The sequence below is a fragment of the Acinonyx jubatus genome, chromosome A3 (genome assembly GCF_027475565.1).
Source record: "Acinonyx jubatus isolate Ajub_Pintada_27869175 chromosome A3, VMU_Ajub_asm_v1.0, whole genome shotgun sequence".
Taxonomy (NCBI): Eukaryota; Metazoa; Chordata; class Mammalia; order Carnivora; family Felidae; genus Acinonyx; species Acinonyx jubatus.
In genome coordinates this window covers 19,343,470-19,366,043 of record NC_069388.1, presented here as the reverse complement: position 1 = coordinate 19,366,043, position 22,574 = coordinate 19,343,470, and the positions used below count along the sequence as shown (strand labels likewise).

Genomic DNA, 22,574 nt, shown 5'->3' with positions numbered 1-22,574 from the left:
AAATAATGGTTTTATTTTATGTGTCTCAAGGGAATGGAAAAAATGTTGTGACTTGAACATTTTGAATGATATAAATCAAATGTTCAGTGGTTCTTGATCTGGGTGATTTTAACCCCCCACAGGACATTTGGCAATGTCTGGAGATATTTTTGGTTGTCACAAATAGGGTGAGGGGGGTTTCCTCTGGCATCTAGGGGTTAGAGTCCAGGGATGCTGTTAATATCTTATGATGCCCAGGATGACTCCTCACAACAAAGAATTATCTGACCGCAAGTGTCGCTGATGCTGAAAGGTTGACAACCCCTGGGTGACCTAAGGCGGGGGGGGGGGGGGGGTAGGGGGGTGGCGGTGGGGGAGCAGGGTCATAAATGGCTTTTACTGTGTGAGGAAATTCAGCTAGAATTTAAGTCATTGGCACTGAATGGAAACAATTTTTACCTAATAGATCATTGGAGAATTATTTGTAAACATTGTATGTAGTTCTTGGTGAATTTCATTTTTCACATTAAAAATATTTTTTCCCAGGGACACCTGGGTGGCTCAGTGGGTTTGAGCAACCAGCTCTTGATTTCAGCTCAGGTCATGATCTCACGGTTTATAAGTTCGAGCCCCCCCATCAGGCTCTGTGTTGACAATGCAGAGCCTGCTTGGGATTCTGTGTCTCCCTCTCTCTCTGTCCCTGCCCCACACATATGCAAGCTCTCTCTGTCTCTCTCTGTCAAAGATAAATAAACTTCTATATGTATATATTTTTTTCTTCTCCGAATACAAAATGCAGAGGTCTTCAGGATTGTCATTGTTTACAAGGTTACTTGAGCTGGTTTTTATTTTGTCTCCCAAGGAAGGAGTGGAAATCAGAGGCTGAGTAACATTGCCTCCATCTTCCAAGATGGAGTTGGTCCCTACACACTCCTTTCCCGGTAAGAAAAGCAAAGAAACATATTGCTAAGATTTTACTTACCCTAACTTCAGTTTAAAGATTTCCCTCCTCCAAGTTCATGTGCATGGTCTCTCATCCAAGGATAGGATTTCCCCAATGGCTGCCAAGATGGAAATCATAACATTCGAAAGTACAAGGAACAAGGTAAAGGTCCCATTCGTTGTTCCGTTTTCCTTACCTTTCATGCCCACAGAATATGGCTTTGCCCATCTGAGAAAGTCATTAGTGAGGGAAGGGACTATATAAGCACTTCCTTGAAATTGGGGCAAGTTTGCTGTTTTTGGAAAATATCAGGCTGGAAGACTTCACATTCAATAGAGGGGAAAACTACTAAAGTAAAGTTACATGATTCTCTGATTTCAGAGGCTCTCAGTTAGATTTTGGCCCCGCCCCACGCCTGTGCTCCCCTCTACTTGCCACGGGTCAACCCAAGCTACCACATGGTCCTGAGAGGCCCAGAGAGTTCCACAGAGCATGGGTAGATCAGCATCACGATCTTAATCCAGGATACAAAGGGGAAAACTGATATTTATTAAGTGTGGATGATGGGCTAGGGACTGTGCAAGGTGCCCTAAAGATGAGAGATCCTCCAGAGGAATTTCAGAAACCACAGCGAGGTTAGCACTAAAAAAGAAAACGATTTGGATAGATTCTTTTTTTCTTTTTTCAAATCTTTATTTTTGAGAAAGAAAGAGAGACAGAATGTGAGCAGGGGAGGGGTAGAGAGAGAGAGAGACACAGAATCTGAAACAGGCTCCAGGCTCTGAGCTGTCAGCACAGAGCCCGACGTGGGGCTCAAACTCACCAACCACGAGATCATGACCTGAGCCGAAGTCAGAAGCTTAACTGACTGAGCCACCCTGGCGCCCCGATTTGGGTAGATTCTTGTTTAAACTAACGTAAATCCAAATGTGGTTAACGAACATACCTTAAAGAGAAATGTCAGTGTGGTCAGGTAATTGCCATCTTATTTACGTGTTATCCCTGGCCTGTCCCCTCCTTCACAAGGCTGCAATTCCCTTTGAACCAAGACTTCTTAAAGACCAGTAATTTATCTGCCCCTACCTCCCCCCCACCATACCGAGAAGACTGTCTGACTTATCACAGGTCCCCATAGATTCATGCTGAATTATTGTACTTTAGTTCCAACATGGGTGCAGGTTTCACATGATGCCTGGTGCATAGCATGAACTCCAATACATAATATATTTAAATTGAATTTATCTGCAATATAATAAGATTAACAACAGCTGTGCCACAGGATGGGGGCCAAAATGTAAATGGACTAACAGCAGAGACAGTGCCTGGCACGGTGCCGGTGAACAGCAGAGACTCACTAAATGTTTGTTAGTGTGACATTAGTACAAGGGAGGGTCTCTGAGGAGGCAGAAGCTATGCATTTGCACAGGGATCCAGCCAAGAGTTGCTGGCACTGTGTCTGCTCCAAGAAGCTTTCCAGGATGCAGCCTGATACCCGCTCAGGAGCTCCACACTTCACCTGAGCTACGCATGGCTTTTAAACATGACGGGTGTTTCTACGGCCATGAGACTTTTAAGATGTGGACCGTTGAGGCTTCTTGAGTAGTGGGTGCAACGTAAATATCAGGAATAACTGATATTACACAGAACCATATTACACCAATTCTGAAAAAAATAACGTGTTTAAAAATAGGAGCAAAGGGCCACCTGGGTGGCTCAGTCGGCTGAGTCTCTGACTTCGGCTCAGGTGATGATCTCGCGGTTCACGAGTTCAGGCCCCGCGTCGGGCTCTATGCTGAAAGCTCAGAGCCTGGAGCCAGCTTCGGATTCCGTGTGTCCCTCTCTCTCTGCCCCTTCCTGCTCGTGCTCCGTTTCTCTGGCTCTCCCTCTCTCAAAAATGAATAAAAACATTTGAAAATATTTTAAAATTTTTTAGAAAAAAATTAAGATGGGGGAAAAGCTTATGCATGACTTCTCACCCCTCTCTGGGTAGACCCTGACATCTGGATGTTGCTTCAACTGAGTCCCCAAATTGCACATTTTGGCCTTCGTTTCCGACCTTCTAGTCTTCTCTTCATCTTTACTGAGCATGTCTCCCATTACCGTGTTGCTTAGTGGGGTAATTCCGCCACCCTTACCTGGAGGAACAGACTGTGGAAGACGTTACCAACCAGCGCATGTGATGATGGCAATGAAAACAGCAGTCGCATCACAGCCAGAATTAATGGAGTCCCTTCCGTGTGCCAGGCACTGTGACAGGAATTTAGAAGGATTTGGAATATCCCTGTGCAGTTGAGATCCTGGAATGAAGGTTCGATCCTGACTCGATTAGTGTTCTTTCCAAGGTCAGAAGTCACTTTTCTCTATGACCGTAGGCGATGTGGAAGACAGACCATCCACCAAAGCTGTGGTAAATATTTCGCTAAGGGCTTTTCCCGATGCAACTTGCTTCAAACAAGCACCTTGAACCATAAAGACTGGTAACACAGCGAGAACAAGTCCATCCAAACCTCATAATAAGAACAACCAACATAGACATGGATCATGGAGGTCCACCCACTTGGTACATATTTATTGAGCACATGCTATGTGCCAGACATTGTTTTAGGCCCCAGATCTACATAGAAAATGAGACGTAAGAAGGCCCTTTCTTCAGGGAGCTGATATTCCAGTGGTAAAAGATACGAAAGTTGGAGAGAGAGAGAGAGAGAGAATACGTGAACAAGATTATTTCTGTGAAAATAAATTCTAGAGGGGCACCTGGGTAGCCCAGTCGGTTAAGCCTCTGACTCTTGATTTTGGCTCAGGTCATGCATGATCTCAGAGTTGGTGAGTTTGAGGCCTGCCTTGGGCTCTGTGCAGACAGTGCAGAGCCTGCTTGGGATTCTCTCTCTCCCCTTCTTTCTGCCCCTCCCCAGCTCGCTCGCTCTCAAACAATAAACTAAACAAACAAACAAACAACAAGCGCAAAAAACAAAAAATGAAAAACAAAACAATAATAAATTCTGGAAAGACAAGAAAACAGGGCCATGTGATAGAAAGTGCTTGGAGGGCATGGGGGTGCAGAGCCAATCGAGAAGGTAACATTCCCACTGGAGGAGTCAGCCGTGCAGAGAGGGGATAGCGAAACAAGTAGACGGAGAAGGTCAGAGGCAGGAATGAGGTTGGTGCTTGGGACGTGGAAAGAAGACCAGCATGGCTAAAGCACAGTGAGGGGACAGTGGGAGACATGGGGGACCGAGAGGTCAACAGGACCCAATCACACAGGGACTCGAGGAGTCCCATGCTGAGGAGCTCACAAAGACCATCGCGAGGTCCGGATAAGTGTCACATGACTCTGTTTACATTTCAGAGAGATTACCCAGGATGCCGTGCGACTGCGATCTCAGAAGGTCCAGTGAAAGTTCCTATTTGTAACTCTAAGGACCATCCTTTTGCCATTTACTTCAGGAACAGGGACTGTGCATTTTCCGTGGGCCGGACACCTGGCCAGACGGAGGCTGCGAGGGTGAACACAGCAAAGAGTCCTTGTCCTCGGGTGGCTTCCCGTCTCGCGGGGGTTGCAGTTCCACCAGTGGGTGATTCAAGCACACGGGCCGCCTCCCTTGGGGAGATCCAAGCGCTACCGAAGACATAGACAGAGCAAGGCTTCCTGGAAGGACTGACCTCCCAGCTCTGAGACACTGGTTGTCAGGAGTCACCCACCGTAGCAGAGGGATTCGGGGGCAGAAAGCGTTTGTGCCAGGGAAATGTCATTTCCAAAATCCAGAGGGGAGACGGAAGGTTTCTCACTGGGACAAGGGAGGGCAGTCTGGGAGGGCAGGAGCCGGGCTTAGGAGTGGCCAGGGAGAGGCCAGAATAGGAAGCCGGCCCACCGCTTAAGGGCGTGGGGAGCCAGGAGGTGGGTTCATGCCGAGTGCAGCACTCTGTAAAAAGGGGCCCGGGCCCATCCTGATTCAACAGGGCCAGGAGGGAGCTCGGAGAAGAAAATGCAAGTGCCCGAGATCCTAACGTCAAAGGGTTCCTCTGGCTGTATGCCCGCTTTAGCCTTCAAGGAGCTCTTTTTCCAAGCACAGCCTCCGCCTACCTGCCAGTCCTTTCCTCTGGGCTGTGTGGCTCCCTGGCCCGTGGGGAGAGGCATCCCTCCCTACCCAGTGTGGAGAAGCCACTCCGTGCTCCCACGAACCTGTGGCCGTCACCCCCGCAGGGCTGAATTGTGGCGTCTCGAAGGCAAGCGCCCGCTGGAGAAGCAAGAGTTATGACTGATGCTGCTGTTCCCAAAGCCGTGGGAGAGCTGTTTGCACAACTCAATGGGCCATGCCCCAGCAGCCCTTCCAAGCAAGGAAGCAGCAGCCGGCACTGCTGGGAAAGCATGATGGGGGCTGTGATTCAGCCGGACGGGAGGGACAGCGGCGGGGTCCATCCATCAGAGGAGGCAGGGGAGACAGAGATAGGGGTCCTTGAGAATAAATATTTCAAAAGATGGCAAGGGCGTATGCTCTTTGCAAACCCAGGAGACTTTCTGCTGCTGGTGAGGCAGCACAGCCGGCACACAGACAGATAAGACCAGCTTTGGAGCCGTTCAGCCCGCGTTCAAGTCCTGACTCTGCCACCCCCTGAGCAAGTTGCTTAATCTCTCTGCCCCTCAGTTGGCCTATCGGTAAGTTGAAGCCAAAATGGTACCCGGTATGAAGCTGTCACTAAGGGCTCGGGAAGTCAGCAAACATTAGGCTCCGAGACCAGTGCCTGGCATCCGCTAAGTGTTCATCTCGTGTGAGCGATCGTCGTTCCCTACTCTGCGCCAGGCTCTGCGGATTAAGAGACAGATACGCTCAGTCTTTAAGAACTGCACAGTGTAGGGAGAGAGGAAGGGATGCCATTCATTGATCACCTACTACGAGTCACGTGTTTTGCGTGTGTTAGCTGTAAGGTTGTAGAAAACACACTTGTTTATTTTTTTGTCTGACACCAGAGTGGGGAGTGTTTCTACTAAAAGTAACAGAGGGAGACAAATGCTCGACCAGAGAGAGACAAGTAATGATTTCTGTATAAAGATGATTGGGGAGAGGGAGTAAGGTGTGAAAGGGCACCGAGATCACAGTGGCAAGATTGCTTCTGGGATGTCTGGGAGGCTCAATTGGCTGAGTGTCCAACTTCAGCTCAGGTCGTGATCTCCTGGCCCGGGCCGTGGGTTCGAGCCCCACATCGGGCTCTGTGCTGACAGCTCAGAGCCTAGAGCCTGCTTCCTTCTGTGTTTCCTTCTCTCTCTGTCCCTCCCCCACTCTCCTCTCTCTCTCTCTCTCCTTCTCAAAAATAAATAAACATTGAAAGAAAAAAGAAATTTGCTTCCTATTCCATACTGTTCTCCTTTAGTTATGCTTTAATAATGGCTCTTAGCTTGTCTCTCTTCCCGTTCCTGATACTGTTCCAGGCTAGTTTCTACATTTAGATTTCGTCCAGGGGGTTACATTATTGAAGCCAGTGGAAAGCCCACAGGACCGAGCCCTGAGGCAGAGAGAGCACAGGCGTGGATTCCAGCCCGCCTCTTCCTGTGGATTTAGGCACCTCACTCGACCCCTCCAGCTCGTTTTTTGCTCATGCGGCACAGCCTGGCTATGTCTGCCCTCCGTGACTGTTAGGACAATGAAAGGGCATGATGGGAGGAGACCATACAGCCTGCCACCATGTGCCTTCCTCACTGACGTGTGCTTTAGTCATGACCACGATGGTGCCAGACCCTCAGCCTGTGCTAAGCATGCCAGCCATCCCACGTACCCTCTCCAGGGAGCTATGTCACGTGACTCCGCCCCATCCTGTCCCCCACAGACGCAGCAGAGTGCACCTGCCCAAAGGGCAGCGGGCTCTGGCTCTGATGGGGAGAGATACGCCCACAGGCCCGGAGGATTCTTCCTATTATGAAATTGAATCAGAAAACGGATAAACAGCAGGGAGTCAGGAGCCCAGGAGCCAAAGCAAAGGTGAAAGAATGTGTAATTCAAAGCCATGAGTTCTGGAAGTGACGAAAAGGGAGCAAGGAGGCCAACAGGGAGGGGGGAGAGAATAAATAAGGCAGACTCTGCAGTGAGCGGATTTCAGAGAAAGTCCTGGAGGCCTAGTCCCACCAGGGATCCTGCCCTTCCCAAGGCCATGGCCATTCACTGCCCTGGAGGCCATGAGGCCCAGCCATGGGCTCAGATGCCTGGTTTAGTCATCCCTATTTGTAGCCTGGAGAGCAGTGTCTGTCACCAGGGAGTGCTCCCAGGAGCCTTGTGGCGGTGCCCGGAGACAGTTTGGGTTAGTGCAACCGGAGTGGGGAGAGTGCTCCCCGCTTCTAGTGAGTAGAGGCCACGGATGCCGCCAGCGCCCCGCGACGCCCGGGTTGTGCCCCCCAACCCCACTAGCAAAGAACTATGCAACCCCCCCAAATGTCAAAAGAGCTAGTGCTGGGAAACCTGGCCTTGGAAGCAGCTCCCCTTTACGGAACAATTCTGCCTCTTAAAATCTAAAGAATCCATGAAATGCAATGGTTTTTCAGTCCTGCCATATTATGAGTACTTGAGGGCACTTTGGGGAGTGATAGATTTGTGTCGTCCACAGTTCACTGCTTGGGGCCTGGTGCAGAACAGCTGTTTAATACAGTGGATTTGCCTTGTAATTGAAGTTGGGTTTTAACCCATGGTTTAAATCTCATAGACAAAGACACCCTTGGAAATCACTCAAATCACGCACAACACTTTGTACATGCAATGCACACGGCTTGGCATATAGACAAAGGGCTTGGCGTGTGTTGATTTTCATAGTTAAAGCTTTGGAGTTTAAAATGCTGGATGCATAGCTGAGCATAAGGAGCAGGTTTCACAGGACAAGCTGTACTAGGGAACTTGGGACTTTCTGGTGTACTAGCCGCTGAATAGAAGGGCCAGGGAAATTTCTGTACCAACGAACTATTGTTCCTCCTGTATCCTGTATGTAAGGTGGGGCAGTGACAATACCTATGGGACCAGGAGTTGTCAGGATTAAGCCGCCCAGGCTGCAAGTGGACGCTTTGTATCTGCAAGCTGGTATTTCTATTTCCGTCACCCGATGGTAATAACAACACCTCCAAAATCCAAACGGGGGTCCCTCGGACCCGACGTGATCTGAAGCAGAGAAGTTTCCCCCAGAGCACAGAGTTAGGACTCTCGCACCCTTATTCCAGGGCATCCTCGCGGCTCTTCAGAAAGACTCCGGGAAAATTAGCCGAGACGCAATCTCTCACAGCCAGAAGGAAAGGACTCTGGGATTAAGAGAAGTAGATCCATCTGTTGTGAGATTTGGGTGTCTGGGGCATACTCTGAAAAGAAATGAGGCAGATGAGACTCACGGACTCAGAGACGGAAACACAGGGGAGAGCACTCCACGGGAGTCCTCTCGGGGTGGAACTGTGGGTGACGAATCTGAAGGAGTTTTCCTACCTTGACATACGGGGATCAGGAAACAGACGGGAACAAACCTTTTAACAAAATAATAGCATTGAAAACTACGATAAAATTGTCTTTAGCTGTAATTTCTTCAGGACCCTTAGGTTTGAGGAACCAGATTCAGTGCTTCCCGTTTATTATCTCACTTAATGTTAATCACGCCAAGGGGCTCTGTTTTCAGATCCGAGGGTCCCCTAACCAGCTCGTTGTAGCATGAGGGCACAGAGCCAAACATTTCCACTCCAAAATCCAAGATAGGCTCTTCACCCTAAACCCAAGCCTTCCCCTTGTCCACAGCCCAGAAAACTCCACGTGAAACCCATTATCTCAGTGTGGCTGTGAGGCTGTCTCTGAAAAGGAGGAAAACCAGATTCCTTCCTGTGTGATACTGATAGCTAAAGGATAGGAAGAAGTGATGAACATTCTCGAACATTCCGAGCGCCCCTGGATACGGAATGCTTGCTGCCATATATCCGTTCGGCTGTGTTCTTCACTCACAGTCAAGCTTTTGTCATTGTGATGTCAGTCTTGGGACTGACATGTGGACCAGATCAAAGTACAGATAGCTGGAGGTGGAAACAAAAGGAAATACAAAGCCAAAAGAAGGCACCTATTTCTTAATGTAGTATTTAACCAAAACGAGCCCCCAAAGACTCTCTTTTTTAAAAAAGCTTCTTGGATCTTGAGAGAAATCTTCATGAATTCCTCTCTGCCTGTAGGAAGAAGGCACATCATTAGAAAGGTAATTTGCCCTTCAATTGTAATAAAGTCTTAAATTTTACCTGTGCCTTTCCAGATATGACCTCTGACCTCGGGTTGTCTAGCTGACTGCTCCCAGCTTCCTTCAAGTTGATGGTCATGCCGTGTGCTTCCGCATTCAGAAAATCAAGCCTTGGGTCAAATTCCCTACCTCTGTGCAAATGTATAGAAAATTACCTTTCTAAATAACCGGGGATTAATGTTTTAACTCTTAAATAGCTGATACTTCCTATCAGATGTGGAACAGAAATGAGTGTTTCAACTATTGCCTGCCTGCATCTTCTATAGTTAGGTGTAATCTTTCTTACTATATTGTGTTATTAAAATAGATTATGTAATGCGTAATCTGCAATATGTTAAAGCATAGAAGTTATAATATGATGTTTTATTAAAATTATGTTATAAACCGATTTTTAAAAGGTTGCTACGGTTTAGGAAAGGGATCGGTAAACTATGTTCTCCAGGCCAAAGCCAGCCCACCGCTTGTTTTTATAAATAAAGTTTTATTGGGACACAGCCACGCTCATTATATATTGGCAATGCCCGCTTTTGCAGTACAACAGAGCTAAGCGGTTGCAACAGAGACAATATGGTCCACAGAGCCTGAAATATTTATGATCTAGCTTTTTTAGAAAAGTTTGCCACCGATTGCCTTAAAATAACACAGGAGAGGGGTGCCTGGGTGGCTCAGTCGGTTGAGCATCTGACTTTGGCTCGGGTCATGATCTCGTGGTTCGTGACTTTGAGCCCGTGAGGCTGACAGCTCAGAACCCGGAGCCTGCTTCAGATTCTGTGTCTCCCTCTCTCTCTGCCCCTTCTCCACTCACGCTCTGTCTCTCTCTGTCTCTCTCTCTCTCTCTCACAAATAAATAAATGTTTAAAAAAATTAAATAACACAGGAGCTATAATATTGAAACTCAGTTTCCTCCTCATTAAATGAGTAGCTTTGGCGGGGTGATAGCTGAAATTAAGATCACTTCTGGCATTAGGGTTGTTTGATCAAGTACAAATTTAGAATCAATCTTGCATCTGTAGTCCAGTAAAACATTCGGGCTGTGTCCTCAACTTAATATCTCTAGTGATGCTTTATGGATCCTTTGTAGACGGAACTATACCTTTTGGGTTATGACCATTCTGTGCTGCTTGACATATACATCCCTTACACCACTGAACTCCAGACTTCACACCTTTATCCCCCTCCAAATGCCCTCACCCATCTTGGGCCTACTTCTCCTCACCCCTTGTGGCACCAGAGCCAGAAATCCTAACACCCTGAGATGGATCAGATGTTTCTTGGGGCGCCTGAGTGGCTCAGTCAGTTTGGGCTCAGGTCTAATCTCATGACTCATGGGATCAAGCCCTCCGTTGGGCTCCATGGAGCCCTGCCAGTGAGAAGCCTGCTAGGAATCCTCCTTCTCTCCCTCCCTCTGTCCCTCCCCGGCTCCTGCGCTCTGTCTCTCTCTCCCTCAAAATAAACTTTAAAAAGTATGTTTCTATCGGCCAACACATTAGTATCATCAACAATCCAGTCTTGGTGTGATGTTGCACAGGATAGGAACAAACCCAGTGTGTGTGTGGCATGAACGGGTGGGTCCACTCCGTGCCTCCACCTGCCCCTTCCCAGGGCCCAGGGCCCCTTCCCCCTACGGGCCAAGCTGCCAGCTTTTCCTCTCTTCTCTGTCTGAATGGCCTGTGCCTCTGGTCTTTCCTAGCCCTTACTCCAACGTGCAGCTGTATCCTTCCCATTTGGTATTTGGACTGACCCCATGCCCTCTGGTTTGACCTTGATGATCTTACCTCTGGGATTGCCCCTTTGGAAGACCTCCGGTGTGGCTTCATCTGTCTCCATCATGGGTTCTGTCTCCAGTGGGCATAAGGTGAGCCGTGCAGAGCCACTGAGAGGCCAAAGGGAGTTGAGGGCAGCTCAGCAGAGGCAGGGCTCCACGTGGATTGGGAAGTAGCTGTACCATCAGGCAGGGACTTGACTGGGAAATACGGAGATTGCAACTGTTGGGTGAATGAAGCACAATCTGTTGAACTAACGGCCTCAAATGCCAGACCAAAGCAGTCCCGCAATTTCTAGCTGGCTTACATGATACTTATTTCATCTTTACACTTACAGGTAAGAAGGAAAAGAAAAAGAAAGGAAAAAAGCCCACCCCTTACTTTTAATACTTGAATGCAGAGCCTAGTGGTTACGAAGATGAACTTTGAGCCAGACTGCCTGGTTCCAAGTCCAGGCTTCACCTCACATCATGTATAACCTTGGACGGGCTGGCTTGACTTCCTTGCCTCAGTTTTCTCTTTTATAAAGCAGAAGTAATACAAGTGCCCCATCAGATGATCGTGCAGAGCGCTGTTATCGGGTCTTGTCCGTATGCTAGACATTGAGCTGGGCAGTCCTCCTCGCCCACTTTTCACAAACAGAAGGAACAACATAGGCGCCATGAGCACCCTGGGTTTTGCAGATGTGGAAACTGAGGCTCAGAAAGTTTGAGTCACTTGTCAAGGATAAGAGGGAGGGCATGGCAGGGTCTAAAAGATAACTCCAGTCTACCCCATTCCCCAGTCAAGTTTTAAATCAATTGAAATGGGTACATTCTGCCATACCACTCTTTACATCCTGTGGAACCTTGTTCCCGGAAATCGCCATCCCCGGCCTGAGATATAAAAGCAGGTAGAGTCAAGGCCGAGGCTGGTTTGTATTTAGTTTACATCCTCCTCTTGAAAGAAGTCAACCGCCGGCAAGCCAATCTGGGACACTGCATAGATTTATTTCCGATTTTTAGATTTTTAACGGGGTACTTGTCATTGTGCGTATTTTGCTAATCTGGAAGATTTACCCTGTTCATTTGCTGCATCTCCTCTTTTCTCTTCTCACTCCTTCCCCTTAGCAATTTCTGGCCATGCCCCTTTGCAGAATACCAGCTGTTGTTTGATGGGTGTTTCATAAAGAAGAAAATCTATGCAATTCTTGTTAACAGAATCTCTAACAGAAACCGAAAGAAACGCACACGAGGTAATATATGTAATATATGATATGTCACATATCACATATATACACACACACACACACAGGAGGAATCTCATGGTTTGGTTCAGTCCACAAGTTGGTATAGAAATGTACAATTCTCTTATTCTTATTTACAATGGGCCCCTTTCACAAAGATTTTGCTACTAGATGATATTGAGGGGGAACAACTGGGTTGTTAATTCACACATACATAAATCTCATTTTGATTCTGACAGAGGAGAATAAAAGCATGAGTTATGACCTCTAGGGATTCATTTGAACCAATTCAAAGGGCTGAGGCAGGAGGCAAAATGAGAACACTGCTGCCTGAGTTTCCCCGGAAGAGCATCATTTATTGAGCATTTATTCTGTGTATGGCTCTGCACTAAATTCTTCCTATAAATTAACATGGCACATCAACCCTTTGAGCGAGGGGTTGTTATCCCCATTTTCCCGATGAGAAAACTGAGGCTAGGAAAGGCTCCATCAGTTGCCCAAAGCCATGCTGCTCACCTTCGGTGGGGCTGAAAAGATGACTCTCAGCTGACCTGAGTAACCTGGAAGGCGGTCTGAAGGTTTTAAGCTCCTAGAACAGAGATTCTCTGAGGTGTGAATGCACACTAAGTGCAGTCTCAGCCTAAGCCTAGCCAGGATTAGTGTCTGTGTGCGTGTGCGTGTGCGTGTGTCTGTTTATCTCCTACAAAGACGGTGTAGGAGCGTGTGCACTTCAGGGAGCGAGCAACAGCAATGGTAGAAATGTAGTGCTACATCACATCTGTATCCAAACGGGAAAGAAGGAAGGGAGGAGGGAAGGAAGGAAGGAAGGATTGGAGGGCGGAGGCCAAATGGTATCCAATGTCAGTAACCGATGTGGTGAGTTTCAAGGACACTTTCAGTTGCAAGAGAAGACCTCGTGGGACGAATAAATAAGCCAGAGGTGGACCTACCCTACATTTGGTAGATTCAAAGGTTGAGTCACTTCACCAAAGACTCGAGTGCTTTCCACTTTTCCGCTATGCCATCTTCCCCTTATGGACTCTGCCCTCAAGATGGCCTCTCAAGGCCAGGCAGTTCGAGAATATACATCTACACATGAAACCATTCAGAGGATAAGGAAGACCTTCTACTCCGATGCATTCTTCCTAAGGGTTAGGAAGTCCTTCTAGAACCTCACATCAGTTCTCTCTTTGTGTTGGCAAAAACCCATCACAGACCTACTTGGACATCAGTCCCTGTGAAGAGGAAGGGACCTCTATGGTTTAAACAGACTCTTGGAGATAGAATCCATCCCGGAGAGTAAACCGCATGACCACGCTGCAACCATGGACACATTTGTGTCCCACTGTAGCACATCTGTGTCCCATGCCAGAGAAGGCACTTCTGCTAAGTACATGAGCCCACAAGACCACACTGAATGTTGAGAACAGGGACCCAGTATCCAACCACCTCAAAGCAAAGGCCCCCTGGGAAAGGACGTAAGGCTTGGGAGAGCCCTGCTTTGTGCGCTGTGGGCCGTGTTCCCTCAATACCCAGGCCCTCTGCACATTTATTCATACACTGGCGTCAGAGAGATGGTCAACATGGACAAAGTCCCTCCCTTCAAGGACTTTAAATTCTTGTGGAGGTGGGCCAAGAAAGAGAAAAAAATAGCGAACAGACACAAAATGTATAAGGCGGCAAACAGTGTTATAAAGAAAAAAGGAAGGAGATAAAGAGATAGACTATAACAAAGGATGTGCATCCTTCCTTCTAACTGGAAAGACCTCTTCCTCCCTCCCCCACACTGTCGCCCCGCTAAGTTAACTCCTGGTCTTCTTTCCAGTCTTAGCTTATGTAGCTAAGACACTCCTTTAGCGTCTCCCTAGCTTCTGAATCTCTCCCTTCTCTTATACAAACTTCTTCTCATGGGAGTTGCAATTTCATTTTTACTTCTATGATTGCTCAGTAGTCCTTCTCTAGATCATAAGAACCATAGGAATAGATAATGTACCTATTTGCTCAGGATTCCATCTGCAACACTGAGCACACTGCTTAGCATACAGTAGGCACTCAATAAATTCTTTTTTGAGTGATGGAATGAGAAACTGAAATTGTGGTGTTGGCCTTTGGTGGGGCCACGGAAAAGAAACAACTTTCCTGGGGACCACCTGCCACTACCTAGAAGAGCACATCAAACCCCAGACTATCTCCGGCCCAGTTTGCCTGCTCTGGACCAGTTTTCCTAGGTTTATATGCTTTCCCTGACAATAAGTGTTTGAAAAATATGCAGACTAGATACTATTCTAATATCCTGTTCATTGCTGCGTATCAGAAGTATTTTTTTTCCGTGCAGATTGTACCCCATTGGGAGGGCACAGGGAGCAAAAACCATCTCTTTCCCTGGGGAATGTGCTTAAAAGAGGCTTTAGAGGGCCACCTGGGTGGCTCAGTCAGTCAAGCATCTGACTCTGGATTTTGGCACAGGTCATGGTCTCACGGCTCATGAGTTCGAGCCCCACGTTGGGTTCTGTGCTGAAAGCAGAGAGCCTGCCTGGGGATTCTCTCTCTCCCTCTCTTTCCGCCCCTCCCCCACTCACTCTCTCTCTCTCAAAATAAGTAAATAAACTTAAAAATTTTCCAAAAGGCTTTAGAAAAGAGAATCGATGGCCAAGACTTGGAAACATCCCTGATGATGAAATCTGTATCTGCGTATTGCTTCTTTGTACAGAGCAGGCCAGCAAAATACAGTATGGCATACAGGAAAGAAAACCATATTGATTATATTTATTGCTCCCACATCTATTTTTTTCCTCAAGCATAAAAGGCAGAAGAGAAGCTGTTTGCCACCTCATTCTAGACATTTTCAATAAAAATAAGAATGAGAGAAAATAAAATTACGTAAGTGCGTGCCTTGCTAGATCTCCCTTAGTATTTATAATGCTTTGAGGCAGAACCTATTATCATACCCATTTTACAGATGAGAAAACAGAGGCTCGGGGATGGGAAGGCATTTGCGTGAGATCACCTGGGGGGTTGGTAATAGGAAGAGAATTTACGCCAGGTGGGTCTTTCTCCAAAGCCTTAGTTAAGTCTTTAAACTTACTGCCTTAGATTGGGGACCTTGTGAGTGAGGTGTTACGTTTTCTACTCTCCAGTGGGGAAAGACTGAGGCCATGAATTGTCAATGACTTGCCAAAGGGCACAAAAGTGGACAATGCCCTTCGGACCACCATTGATAGGCAGATCTTTATATCTGAACTTCTTTCCACTATATCACACTCAGTTCAACTAAGGTTGAACAAGGCTTCATGCTCACGGATGCAAGAAAACAGATCAGAGAAAGCCCAGCCTTCTCCCTCAGGACAACAGAGAAGGGCATAAGACAGGGACATCGTGAGTCTACCATAAGACAGCGCTCATTTAGGGAAGAAAGTGCCAGCTAGGCTTCCTCTGAGCTATATCAGGGTAAGCAGGAAGATATCATTATCGTTAGAAAAGGCAGGCTCACCGTCTTATGGATGCTTTATCTTTACAATAGAAATATCCATGCTGCATCAGTCCTCAAAGATTCGCTGTGAGTATTGAAGAAGACACTAGTTTTATCATTTGCTTTTTAATCACTGAATGGCTCCAAAATTATATTTATATATAGAGACAACAAGAGTCTTTGGGTGGGAGGCATCCTATGCACGATGTTTTTGTGTCTTCGTCAATTTCTCCCCAGCAAATGTGCAGAAAGGAGCGAGCATGACCCCATAGGTTTCCGGGTTTTGTCTTCACTCTCTAAACAAGAAAGAAAGAACAAAACAAAACAAAACAAAACAAGACTTGAGGCAACTCCCTATATTTCAATCATCCAGGAAGTGATTCTGGGTGATAATAAGAGAGGATAGCAAAGATGGGGGACGGGGGGGAAATTACTGGCTTGGTCAAAGCTTGCAAAACGACACCAGTGATTAAAACATCTTATGCTGTCCTCAGGCTGCAGAAGCTATCACTGACAAAAGATCTCATACACACACACACAAAAGGAAAGAAATTAGCCATTAAGAAATATTTCAGCATAATGCAATTATTACAGCTGTATAATTGAATGGGGAAACCATTGATCTGTAGTAGAAAGGAAATTGCTCTTCTCATTGTGTTCCTATGAATATGTGAACATTAATCTCCATCTATAATCAACGTTCATTTCAAATCTGATTGCGTGCTACTAAACACCCGTAGCTATGCTAACATTATGTTAATATGGTTCAACATCATAGCTCCCAGCTCCACAGCACAAATATTTTTCTTTGGCAATCAATAGTAATTTCAGCTGAGTGGATGGAAGTCACGTTTTAATGGTAATCTTTCCTCCAAGCCTCCAAGTGCAAACTCAGTTGGTGTGTTAACATGGCTGCAGTGTGTTGCATATAATCAGATAAATTAACCTGAAAAGAAACGGAGAGAGGGGAAGGAAGGCAGGGAATGGGGGTTAGAAATAAGAAGCGAGCTGGGCAAGACTCTAAATCTACCTAATAATGAAAACGCTCGGTGTCCCTTCCTGTGTGGGCTGGGGGAGAGGTGTGCGGGAAGGGGGCCGGGATCGTTAAGAAATGAACTATTCCTTCTGGCTGTGAACCAGTGGGACGGGAAGCCACGGATTGCTTTGGAGCTCTCTGGACCCTCCCTGCTCCCCTGGCTATTATGATTCTCTTCTTCCTTGAGGAAGAAAGAGAGAGAGGCAGAGAGACAGAGGGAGGGAGGAAGTTTGGACAGAGAGAGAGAACGAGAGAAGAGTTTTGGTTATAGTCGCTTGGCAAACATTATTTTCAGCCCCCAAAGACCTACCTGATAAAACTCTTAGGTGATCTCACTTGCTCTGCCCCTATATCCTGTTCCCCACCCCCACCCCCACCCCGCTCCTCTTTATGCTTGCCCCTCATTCTCCCACAGCTGCTTAAATCACAGGCTTCTTCTCTAAGAAGGATCAAGGTTACGACCTCCAAGGATGTGTGTTATTAGGACAATGCAAAGGAAAATGAAAATAATACGACACAGGACCCAGCCTCTTCCCTTGCCCTGCTCCAAGGGAGAATTCTCACGCTGTCTTCTTCCTTCACTGCTCCCCAACCCCCTGCCCTATGCTTCCTGGGTCCTTCTTTGAAGATCAGAGGCCAAGAACATTCTCTGAAGGACGGCAGGGTATATACACTGAAGCGACAAGGGAGATCCAGGGAAGAGATGACAAGTAGACCAAGGAAAAAGGATCAGGAGGACGCTTGTGGGTAAAGGGCCATCGACATTACAAGTCTGCTTTTTTGAGGGGTTCAGAAAGAAAAGTGCCGTGGATGCAGGAACCACTGAAAAGGTTAGATAAAGGCGAACAGAGTTTTAAAACCTTTCCCGGGATGTTTTGCTCCTTGCCCCACTCGGTCAGTGCTCTGCAGTGACCTCATTACGAAATTAATGTCTTTTGCCTCTGTTTTCTTCTTCATAATCCTCGAGTGAGTGAAGATTTGAATTCCGTTTACCTGTTTCTTATAATCTCGGAATGCCTTTTTCCGGATGATAGAAATTATTATTGTAATCACATATATTCTACATAAAAATATCTAGAACTGTCGGAGATTTTATCCTGGAAACTCTCACTCAATTTTAATTTTATCAGCTCTGCTTAGATTATCGTAATTGCACCCCCTCCCCCACCCCGGCCTCCGTAACCCTTGGGTTCTTTCCCTTTTAATCTGTCACCTACAAGATAGCCAATAAAGCTGGCACCATTAGGCACAATTTTCAAGGCATTTGGAAACTAAGCATCCAGAACACGGAAACAAGACTATATATTTTCAGCCATGTTTAAAATCATTCAACACCCAAAGAAGTACTTGACAAAATTTCACTAAACTTCTTGTGAAATGTTTAGAAGCCTATGTTGAGTTTTACTGCTTATTAGCAAAGCCCCCACCCCCAAAAAAGTCATTGGGGAAAATATCCCATCTTCCCCTAGCACAAGAAAAACAGCTGAAATAATATGCAGAAAACAATATGGCGACAAATAAAAATGTATTCCTTTGTCAGCAGATTCTGCTAGAAGATACAGAGAAAACCTCGCTGAAGATTTGAAAAGTCAAGTGTTAAAAGAAATTACTTGGTGTGTGAGCTTTGCTATCCAGTTGGGTAAAAGTACAGATGCTTCTAACATTTTTTCCTTATGGAATTTGCCACATGAAACACAGAATGAACTTTTTAGAAAAACACTCAAGAATACATGTAATGGAGAAAAAATATTTCAGCAACAGATGACTTCGCTGTGAAACCAATGTTTTCTGGAATAACTATAAGTTACTAGTAGAGTGACTGATTGATTGGAATTTATTTTTTAAAAATCCCAAGTAAACTTACAGAGATAGGTACAGACATGAAATTCATACAGTGGATTGTTATGACACTAGCAAAGCCAATAAACAAAACTTGAAGTCACGGGTGCGCAAAACTGTTTATAGTTTGTCATTGGCACGCCTAATTTAAAAGATCTTTAAGTTTTTTTAATGTTTTCATTCATTTTTGAGAAAGGGAGAGAGGGAGAGGGGGAAAGGCAGAGGGGGGTGGGGCGGGACAGAGGATATGAAGCAGGCTCTGACAGCAGAAAACCTATCATGAACTCACAAACTGTGAGATTATAACCTGAGCTGAAGTCAGACGCTTAACCTGCTGAGCTACCCAGGTGCCTCTAAAAAGATCTTTAAAATGCAAAATAATACTTACCTTTGTAATGAGAGAGAGTGTGCCAATTAAAAGTGATTTTTAGAATACAGCAAAGGATTTACAGGAGCCGCTAGATTCAAGGTTATTATTTATCTGTCTTAAATGACAGGTGCTCCAAGTTTACCGAACTTTTTTTTTCCCCCTTACCAGGGCAAAACCTCTCAGTGTAAGTTCACCTACCAGATTATTAAATAATAATAACAACCATGCTCGCAGTACTGATACTTATAATCTGTCACTTCAAGGTTAAGGCTACGTTTTTAAAATGGGGGACAAAGTGTCCGTTAGGTGAGTGGAAGAGACTAGGGGGAGACTGTTTTGAAAATGGACGTTTGAGGGGCGCCTGGGTGGCTCAGTCGGTTAAGCGGCCGACTTCGGCTCAGGTCATGATCTCGCGGTCCGTGAGTTCGAGCCCCGCGTTGGGCTCTGTGCTGACAGCTCAGAGCCTGGAGCCTGTTTCAGATTCTGTGTCTCCCTCTCTCTGACCCTCCCCCGTTCATGCTCTGTCTCTCTCTGTCTCAAAAATAAACGTTAAAAAAAAAAATAAAAAAAAAAAGAAAATGGACGTTTGAAAGCATCTCCTTCGGTAGAAGATTTAGTGGCTAAAATAATACAAATGCGTGAATTATAAGAACTCTCACAGCTACAGCCTCTGACATACATAACAGATATTTAACCTGTATGTAATTTTTCTAAACAAAATTCTTCTGTAGTGGAATTTGAAATTGTTTGCATTGACGTACGGGAACAACACGTTCGATTATTTTGTAAAGCTACTAGTTGGCATTAGGGGAGACAGATACTCTGTAGTTTGGATCAAAACCCGTTGCATAGTGAATGAATGAACTGAGATTGAAACACTGAGCCGGAGGATAGGAAAGGGGAGCCCTGGAGTGGCCTTCTTTTCATGCTGAGCTATGCTTCCTTTCTGATGATCTGTAACAAACCACTTCTGAACTTCATTATTATCTTGCCCGGGTCTGGCCTTTAAACTTGGTTACCATGTTGTTGCTATCTTGCACGTCCTGGTCTGAACTTTGTTGTTACCTTGCAGGGTTTGGTGTTTGAACTCAGCTGAGCAGTTCTTACCTAGGAATGCTGGCGCAGGTGCCATTAAAGGCGGCTGGGGCTGGAGAGATGCGAACACTTTTCTGTTCGAATGTGTGATTCTCGGTCTGGGACCAGTGGGGTGGCTGAGGGGAGGGGGACTGGTCAAGAATCTCTCTCTCTCCACAGCCTCCCTACATGACTAGTTTGGCTTCCCTACAGCATGGGGGCCCAGAATACTTGGGAATACGTCTCGCGTGATGGCTGGCTTCCCCCAGCGTGAGCATTCCGAAGGACCCGTGAGTGGAAGCTCTAAGGTTTCTCATAACACGGTCACTGAGTCCAGGAAATTGCTTCCACTGCATTCTATTGGTCACAAAGGTCGCTAGGGCCACCCTAGCCAGATACAAGAGAGTGAGAAACAGACTCAACCTCTCCATGCAAGGAACCTTGCAAGTGGGGAGAGAAGGACCTTCTGTACCAATTAACCGACCCAAGGCACCTGGCGACACCTGTACTAATGCTAGCCTATCAGTCAGTGCTTAAATAAAGACCATGTGAGCGACATAAATTGTTTCTTAGCTTTCATCTGACAGTTCTGCATCTTTAAATGCTCATTGTTCATCATTCTGTCTTCAGAATTTTCTTTTTTCTTTCTGGGAATTTTATGTCTTTTTTCTTTTTTTAATATTTATTTATTTTTGAGAGAGAGAGAAAGAAAGAGCACACACACACACATATGAGAGAGAGAGAAGAGAGTTGGGGGGAGGGGCAGAGAGAAGGAGAGAGAGAATCCCAAGCCGGCTCCACGCTGTCAGCACAGAGCCCGACGCAGGGCTCAAACTCATGAACCGTGAGATCATGACCTGAGGCAAAATCAAGAGTTGGACGCTTACCCGACTGAGCCACCCAGTGACCCCTATTTACATATTTTTTCTAATCAAAGTATAGCTGACATACGAGGCAAGAATATACAAAGGTCAAAACACTGTCTCTTCAATAAATGGTGCTGGGGAAACTGGACAGCCCCACCAAGCACTTCTTAAAGCTCGAGCACAGTCTCCGATTATGATGAATGAGTCCTTCTATTTTCTTTAACACACATGGCCTGACAAAGGAATTTTTTTTTTTTTCTGTTTGGGGATTATAATACTAACAGCTAATGTTTATGGAACATTTCTGATATGCTGAGCTTTTTTTCACAAGTGATCTAATTTGATCCTCTCCACAAACCTTCTCGGTAGGTACTCTGTATATTTGGATTCCTCCCAGATAGGAATAAAGCTTAGACAACGTTGTGACTTACCCTGGGTGACACAGAACGTAAGTAGCAAATGCATGTGAGCAATCCAATCTAGCTGACAGCAGTAACTACGCTCCTAACTGCCATGTAGTTGGAAAATCTGTAAAGATAAACATGTGAAATTACATTTTATTGTACATTGTATACATTGGCTTCATTCTAGCTTATTAAAATAGATCACAAAGAATTATGGATGTCTTTTCTATGGAATACTATGTAACTATCATAAAAAATGACGTAAGTGCTTATGTATGCTTTTGAAAACCAAGTTATAGAAATATATAGAGAGACATTATATATATAGTATATATACTATATATAAAATATTATACACACACGCACGCACAGATTCACACACACATAGAAGGAGAGAGAGCATTTCCACAAAAAAAGATACATTAGAAACCTTTACATGTAGGGGCGCCTGGGTGGCTGTCGGTTAAGCATCCGGCTTCGACTCAGGTCATGATCCCATGGTCTGTGGGTTTGAGCCCCGCGTCGGGCTCTGTGCTGACAGCTCAGAGCCTGGAGGCTGTTTGGGATTCTGTGTGTCCCTCTCTCTCTCTGCCCCTCCCCTGTTCATGCTCTGTCTCTCTCTGTCTCAAAAATAAATAAACTTAAAAAAAAAAATTAAAAAAAAAAAAAGAAGAACCCCGCTATGTTCAAGTTAATCAAGCCATGGAAGAGTGCGTTATTTTCAGGCACCAGCACGGGGGCAGCATTATCCCTAATGCACACACCGGGCCTGCGTGAAGGAGGCTCTGAGCCGTCCCGTGGCTTCTCCCAATGGACACAGACGTCTTCCGAGGGCCACCTTTGAGTCTAAGGAAAGCCGGGCTGGGCGGGGGGCCTCCAGCAAGGCCTGGGGCAGAACCCCGTCTTGCCAAAGTGTGACGTGACTTGCTTCTCTGGTCCCCGTGCCCACCCCCTCTGGCATCCATCGTTGATTGCACCCCGCTGTGAGCTCCGCACCATGCCCTTTGCTGAAGGAGGCGCGCGCCCCCCAGCCCGTGGCCCCGGGATTCATTGTCTGCCTCCGACACAGCGCCCCGGGCCCCGGCCCTGGGGAGCTGAACAAAGTCGTCTCAAGATGACAAGCCATTTCAGCCCGATCAGGGGTTACGGCCCCTACTTTTTAACATGCTGCTTTTATTTGCAGGCTATGAAGTGTAATAGTTCACCATTTTGGTTTAAGTATCACCATAAAAGTCAGTGAGATGGAACAGGCAATAAGTGATTCTTTTACATAGTGTGGCTGAGGCCGGGAGCTTACGTCTTCATTAACCCGCAGAAACGGCTCGGAAATAAACAGCCGGGGCGGGCACTCCTTGGTGCCAGGGATCA

At 46.2% G+C, this 22,574-nt stretch overlaps 1 long non-coding RNA gene across 1 annotated transcript; it reads right to left on the bottom strand.

Moving 5' to 3' along the window:
* Positions 1-7,858: 7,858 nt before the first annotated feature.
* Positions 7,859-20,229, bottom strand: LOC128311354 (uncharacterized). The gene is made up of 3 exons (XR_008289756.1): positions 19,970-20,229; positions 10,936-11,145; positions 7,859-9,092 (listed from the first exon to the last, which is right to left on the bottom strand). It is a non-coding gene; the product is annotated as an uncharacterized LOC128311354 (long non-coding RNA).
* Positions 20,230-22,574: the final 2,345 nt, after the last annotated feature.